The sequence below is a fragment of the Triticum dicoccoides genome, chromosome 4A (genome assembly GCF_002162155.2).
Source record: "Triticum dicoccoides isolate Atlit2015 ecotype Zavitan chromosome 4A, WEW_v2.0, whole genome shotgun sequence".
Classification (NCBI taxonomy): domain Eukaryota; kingdom Viridiplantae; phylum Streptophyta; class Magnoliopsida; order Poales; family Poaceae; genus Triticum; species Triticum dicoccoides.
Window position 1 is genome coordinate 687,005,152 of NC_041386.1, and position 5,504 is coordinate 687,010,655.

A 5,504-nucleotide genomic window follows, 5' to 3' on the forward strand; every position below is an offset into this window, starting at 1 on the left:
TCACCCAGCCTGCCGGATCCCCGCCGTCCACTTCCCCAGCGTCGTCGTCGTCGTCCTCGCGTGCACATGGCAGGAGGAGCGCGGCCCTCCTCTGTCGACGCCCGCGCGCGCCGCCTGCGCTGGCGCACTCGCAGTCTCTCGCTTCTGCCGCCCGCACCGCCGCTCGCTTCGACCGCGTCGCCCGCACCGCCGCTCGCTTCGACCGCATCGCCCGCACCGCGCTCGCCTCCGCTCGCCTCCGCCGCATCACCCGCACTGCCGCTCACCTCTGCCTCGCCTCTGCATCCCCGTTCCCTTCCTCAACCGCATCAATCCTTGCCCGCATCTCGCTGCTGTTGCCCAAGATTTGATTTTTCACCCGCGACACCTCTCGCCCTCTCGTTCGCGTCTCCTACATCAGCCGAGAGCCTGCTCGCGATCGTGGAGGCTGAGGTGGCCGCGCTCCTCTGCGTCGCACGCCGCCTCTGCCGCCGGCAGGAGGGGGCTGGGCGGGCAGGATTGAGCACGGCCGCGCTGCTCTGGGCCGAGGCGGCCCCGCTGCTCTGGGTCGCGCGCCGCCTCTGCCGCCGACAGGTGGGGCCCAGGCCGGTCAGGATTGAGCGCGGGCCATGGATATGGCGAGGTGGCTGACCTGTCCACGGCGCCGTCACCGTCGTGCTTCCGTCTAGAGATGCTCGCGTGCCGGGAGACGAATCCACATCTTCTCCTGCTCGACTGCTTCCAGATCGAGGGACTGGTGCCTCTGCCCGCTATGGACGCTGCTGCTCCGCTACACAATGGGTATCAATGCATCTTATGGTTACAAGTGTAGATGATAATATAAAGTACCTAAAGAACTGTGGAGCCAAACACCATATTTAAATGAGCTTAGAGATCATGTATTACACCCAAGGTCTCCAGTTTAGGTGTGGAGAGGACGGTTATTAGCAGCGGTGAATAACTAGAATCAAGGATCAACCCTTGAAGTGAAGGGGCATCTTGGATGATGAGCTTCCTTCCATCAAAAGAAATTCCAATTCTTACAAGGTTAGGCGACTTTATTTGGAGACAACCGGTTCTAACTGTGAAAACAAGCACCAAGCATTCTAGTGCAGGGCAACTAGAGTGGATGATGTTGTGCAATGAGGCCTCCGATATACGAACCCGCACAAGTGAAAGTTTCTGGAGAAATGGGAGTCGAAGGTTTAGTACCAGATTTTCTGGTAGGTAGCACATCGCAAAGGTGGCGGTGTGGAGAGAGGAGGAAACCCGCAAGATGGACATCGGTGCTGAGGGCACAAGTTCATGGTGTTCGGTATGTGGTATGTGATTTCCAGGGCAATAGTAGAACTCAAGCAGCTGTAGTTTTGTGAATTCAGGGGATTTCAGCGAGGCATCCACCATGCAGGGCATGGTATGCTTGCTCAGGTAGCATGATGGGATGTAGAGGCTTTGAACGGAGCCATGGTGGGAGGAGATGATGGCTTTGGGGATTTCAAAATCATTGAATAGAGAGAGCTAATGACAGTCGATATTAAGGGGCACGACGCGCCATAGAGGGCGCCACCGAATTGAGAGGACTTGGGTGCGGCACAATACTTGGTGGGGAGAAGCGAGATGATCTCCCCAAGGACGGCGTCCGGGAGATCGCTGATGTGGTCCACCCGAGATTCTATGGGTTCCTGGGCTCTGGTGGGGGCGGGGTCGCCGCTTCTCCCCGCGCTGCCGGGTGCGGGATCTACAACAGGCGTCGCCGCTGGTGGGAGCCTCATCTTCTTGGCGCTGGGGTCAGCCGACTCCATTTTCCTCGAGGGTGTCTCGTGGGACTCATCGATTTGAGCATAGTAACGAATGACGAGCCTAGTTGTAGTGCGAGAGAAGAAGAAGGGGAGCTTGGGGTTTCTGTAGGAGTGAGGAAGAAGGGGAGCTGGGGTTTTCTGTAGGAGTGAGGTGAGGAATTTGGGGTTACGAGTGGAGCGAGCTGACATGAGGTGGGTGGGAGCGAGGAGGAAGAAGAGCACCCAGGTTTTTTTTGGGGGGGGGGCGGTGTGCTGGGTGTGGGTAGCGCCTCTCATTCAATAAATATATGGGCTTTTGAATTGATTTTACTATTTATAGTGTGGATGGGCTGTTTTGTCTTGGGCCCAGAGAAACAATTACTACTAGTACAGTGGAGACACTCTACAGCTACCAAAAAAACAATTACTACTAGTACAATGGAAGACACTCTACCACTTCTGGCTCCTCCTAGGTCATTGAAACGTCTCCCTCTACTGAATGCCGTTATACTTTTGTTCACCGACATGCGGGCCATGAAGCGCGCGGGGCAGTAAGCAGGCGGAGAGTCACCCCGGTCGTAGTGCGGCAGTAAGGAGCAGTCGTATCTCAAAACCCCACCTCCCCGCAGTCTAAATTTGACGGACGAAGCAACCATCATTTCACTCTTCACTGAATACCCTTCTCCCTCACCGTCTTCGAGAAAGGCAACACTCGCATTTGCCGCTGTTCTTCTCTCCCAACGAAGGGAAGGTAAGCGGATCCGTGATGTTGGTATATTTTTGTTTAGAGAAAAAAGAACTTTTGCAAAGAAGTAGCCGATCCTCACTCTATTTTTGTTTCATTGTCATTTCGATTGTGTTTTCCTTTCAGTGGTCTCCTAGTATTCGTCAGTTTCATGATGGACCAAGGAGAACCAGGCAAAGATCTGCCGATATTGGAGCAGACGCGGGAGGCTGATCCCCACGAGACAGAAAGCCCCAAGAAGGTGGAGGCAGCCACCAAGCCGACCCCAGATACGCTCACGGCCACTACTGAGATGGTCAACGCCCCGTTTGAGGTTACAGCCCCCGTGGCACTGCACGAGCTGTTTTCCACTTCGAGGGTGTGTCCGCCCCCCTGCTGAGCTGCCCAAGGTGATTTTCTTCTTTGCTGATGTCGATTGTGGTTTTTCATCTAATTATGTGGTGATTAATAATGCAAAATTTTATTAGATTCGATGACATGCTATACATAGTGGTTTAAATAACTTGTGTTTCTTATACTGAAAAGTAATCCAGAATTTGTTTCTATTTCAATTAGAGCCCTGACGCAGACATGGATTGTGTGGTTGTACATGTCACTCGCTATGAGGCGGATGACCTGAATATACGCACTACGAAAACAGAGTTCTTAGGCTGTTGGATCCTGGAAGCCATTTGCGGTTATACCAATGAAGAGTTGTATTCAAGCCTCACTGTTGTCAGGCGTGTTGTCCAGGGTGTACTGAAGCACAAGAAGTCCAAAGCTACTCCTTCGTTTGTGAGGCATATTGTTCTTGTCAAGCTTACGCAGGAACATGACGTGGCATGCCTCCACAAACAAGTTTATCAGTGGCAAGGCCACAAGGTTGTCTTCATGAAGGTTCACAGGATTGAGCTTCTGCGGGACGTCCTCGATGATGTTCATGGCAAGGTCCGTCTTGTGTCCAGCCCAAATTAGATCGAGGCATGAAATAGTTGCCCCAGCTAGTGTTTAATAGTATTTTGGATTGTGTCTAATTATCCGAACCTTGCCTGTTATCGACCCCTCTGGGGCTAGTACTCTGTTTGAATCCGTATAACTGCTGCTACTTTTGTGTGCCCGTGAATCATGTGAGAACCATCATAATTGTTGCCGAAACAGATGCGTCCTCACTAGTTTTTTCATGAATATGGCATGGTAATACATAAGTTGTCACGGTTTATCATACGAGCAGTGTTTGTTTTGATGAAATAGAGCACTCGTTCGAGAACTATGCACCGACGTATACATAAGTAAATGTAAACACTGTTGGTGCTACCCCACTTGTAAGCAGTTGTGCAAAACAAGGCACATTGGCTGAGCTCGCTTCAACACTAGGCTATCGACCAGCTAACAATCAACAATCTGTTGTCTGACATATAAGCAACTATGTAACTTGTTACAGTGGTTCATGCAGTTAACTGAGGCCACAATGTAATAAATTCGAAATGTTCACACGCTAGTCCAGCGCTCATGTGGAACACTCACATTAAACTCGTCTTCATAAAAAACTTGAAAAGACAAAGTTATACTAGTTCACAACAAAAGACAAAGTTGTGAGAAGGTTTACAAATCAGGAAAAAACAAGCAAGGCTTCTCTGAGCAAAGGGCCTCCCGGCAGGCTTAAATTTCCTGGAGTTCACTCTGGTTTTTTCTTGTTGCCACCATCCAGGGTTAGGTTCTCTCATTCCAGAATAACCAATTATAATTGGGGTCTCAGCTGGAATGCTGAACTGAACCATGCAGTGTACTGACCAGGTGAAATTCTTGTGCGTTCCACTAAATTTAAGCACCGCTACTTGCAGAAATAAGCAGACCACAATGCCTCTTGTCCGCGCACCTGTCCAAAAAACCGCTGTGTAGCCGTGCCAGCTAGTCCTCGGTCCATGGATGAACCGGTAGAAAGTGCATTCCGGACTAGGATGCAGTTGTTTTCGCTCGTCCCTGCACTTCAATCAGGAAGTAAAACGTATGAATCAGCTTCTTTTAGATTGCGTTGGTTATTCTACCTTAGTTACTACCAATGTATGGATACCTTGAAGACGGGAGGTTAGACGACGGCAACGAGGGATAGCCATCTCATTTTGCGCAGTTGTACCAAAACTGAGGTGTGTGCTTTTGATTGCGCGGATAGAAACGATACGGAGACAGACATCCTGAAACGATATGGAGACAGACACTCCTGTGAATCCTATTCCACGACTGAGACACTGTTGTGTTCTGTTCTCCTGCTACCCGGAGCAGGGCCCGGATCTGCATCAATCCTCTACCGGCCTCCGACTGGTAAGGCTGAATTGACTCTGCTATTCGAGCCGCAGCTGTGAGATTTTGGATCGGAGTGCGGTATACCTTAGGTGGAGGTGGGAAAAGCTGCTGTTGACTGGACTCAGGGATCCGCTCCTGAGCACGCTCGTCGAGAGCATGCTGAAGGTTCTCCAGTCGCGTGTGCTCAGCCAAATTAGCCAAGCGCACCTCTTCCAAGGCCCGAGCCTCGGGGGTATCTCCAACGATGGGCGTGTGGCACTACTAGGAAAAGGGCTATAGATAGGATTGATACTAATGGCGCACCATGGAAGTAGTGCGTCACTACTATATACTAATGGCGCACCTGTTGGTGATGCGCCATTAGTGTGGAAGACACTAATGGCGCACCAGAAACAGGGTGCGCCACTAGTATTAATTTTTTTCCATTTTTTCATACATACTAATGGCGCATCAGGTCGAAGTGCGCCATTACTAGTTCTAACTAGTAATGGCGCACTACCACGCGGTGCGCCATTAGTAAGCTTCCCCCTCACTCCACCTGTTCCCCTCCCTCCCTTCCTCCCCACTCGACCTAATTTGCCCCCTCCGCCCCAACCGTACACTGCCGCCGCCGCCCCCTCCGTCCCCTCCTGCCCCTGCCACCGCCGCCCCGACCCCCACCGGAATCCACCCCCGCCGCCGACCCCGACCCCTCCAGCGACCGGCCGCACCCGCCCAGGTAC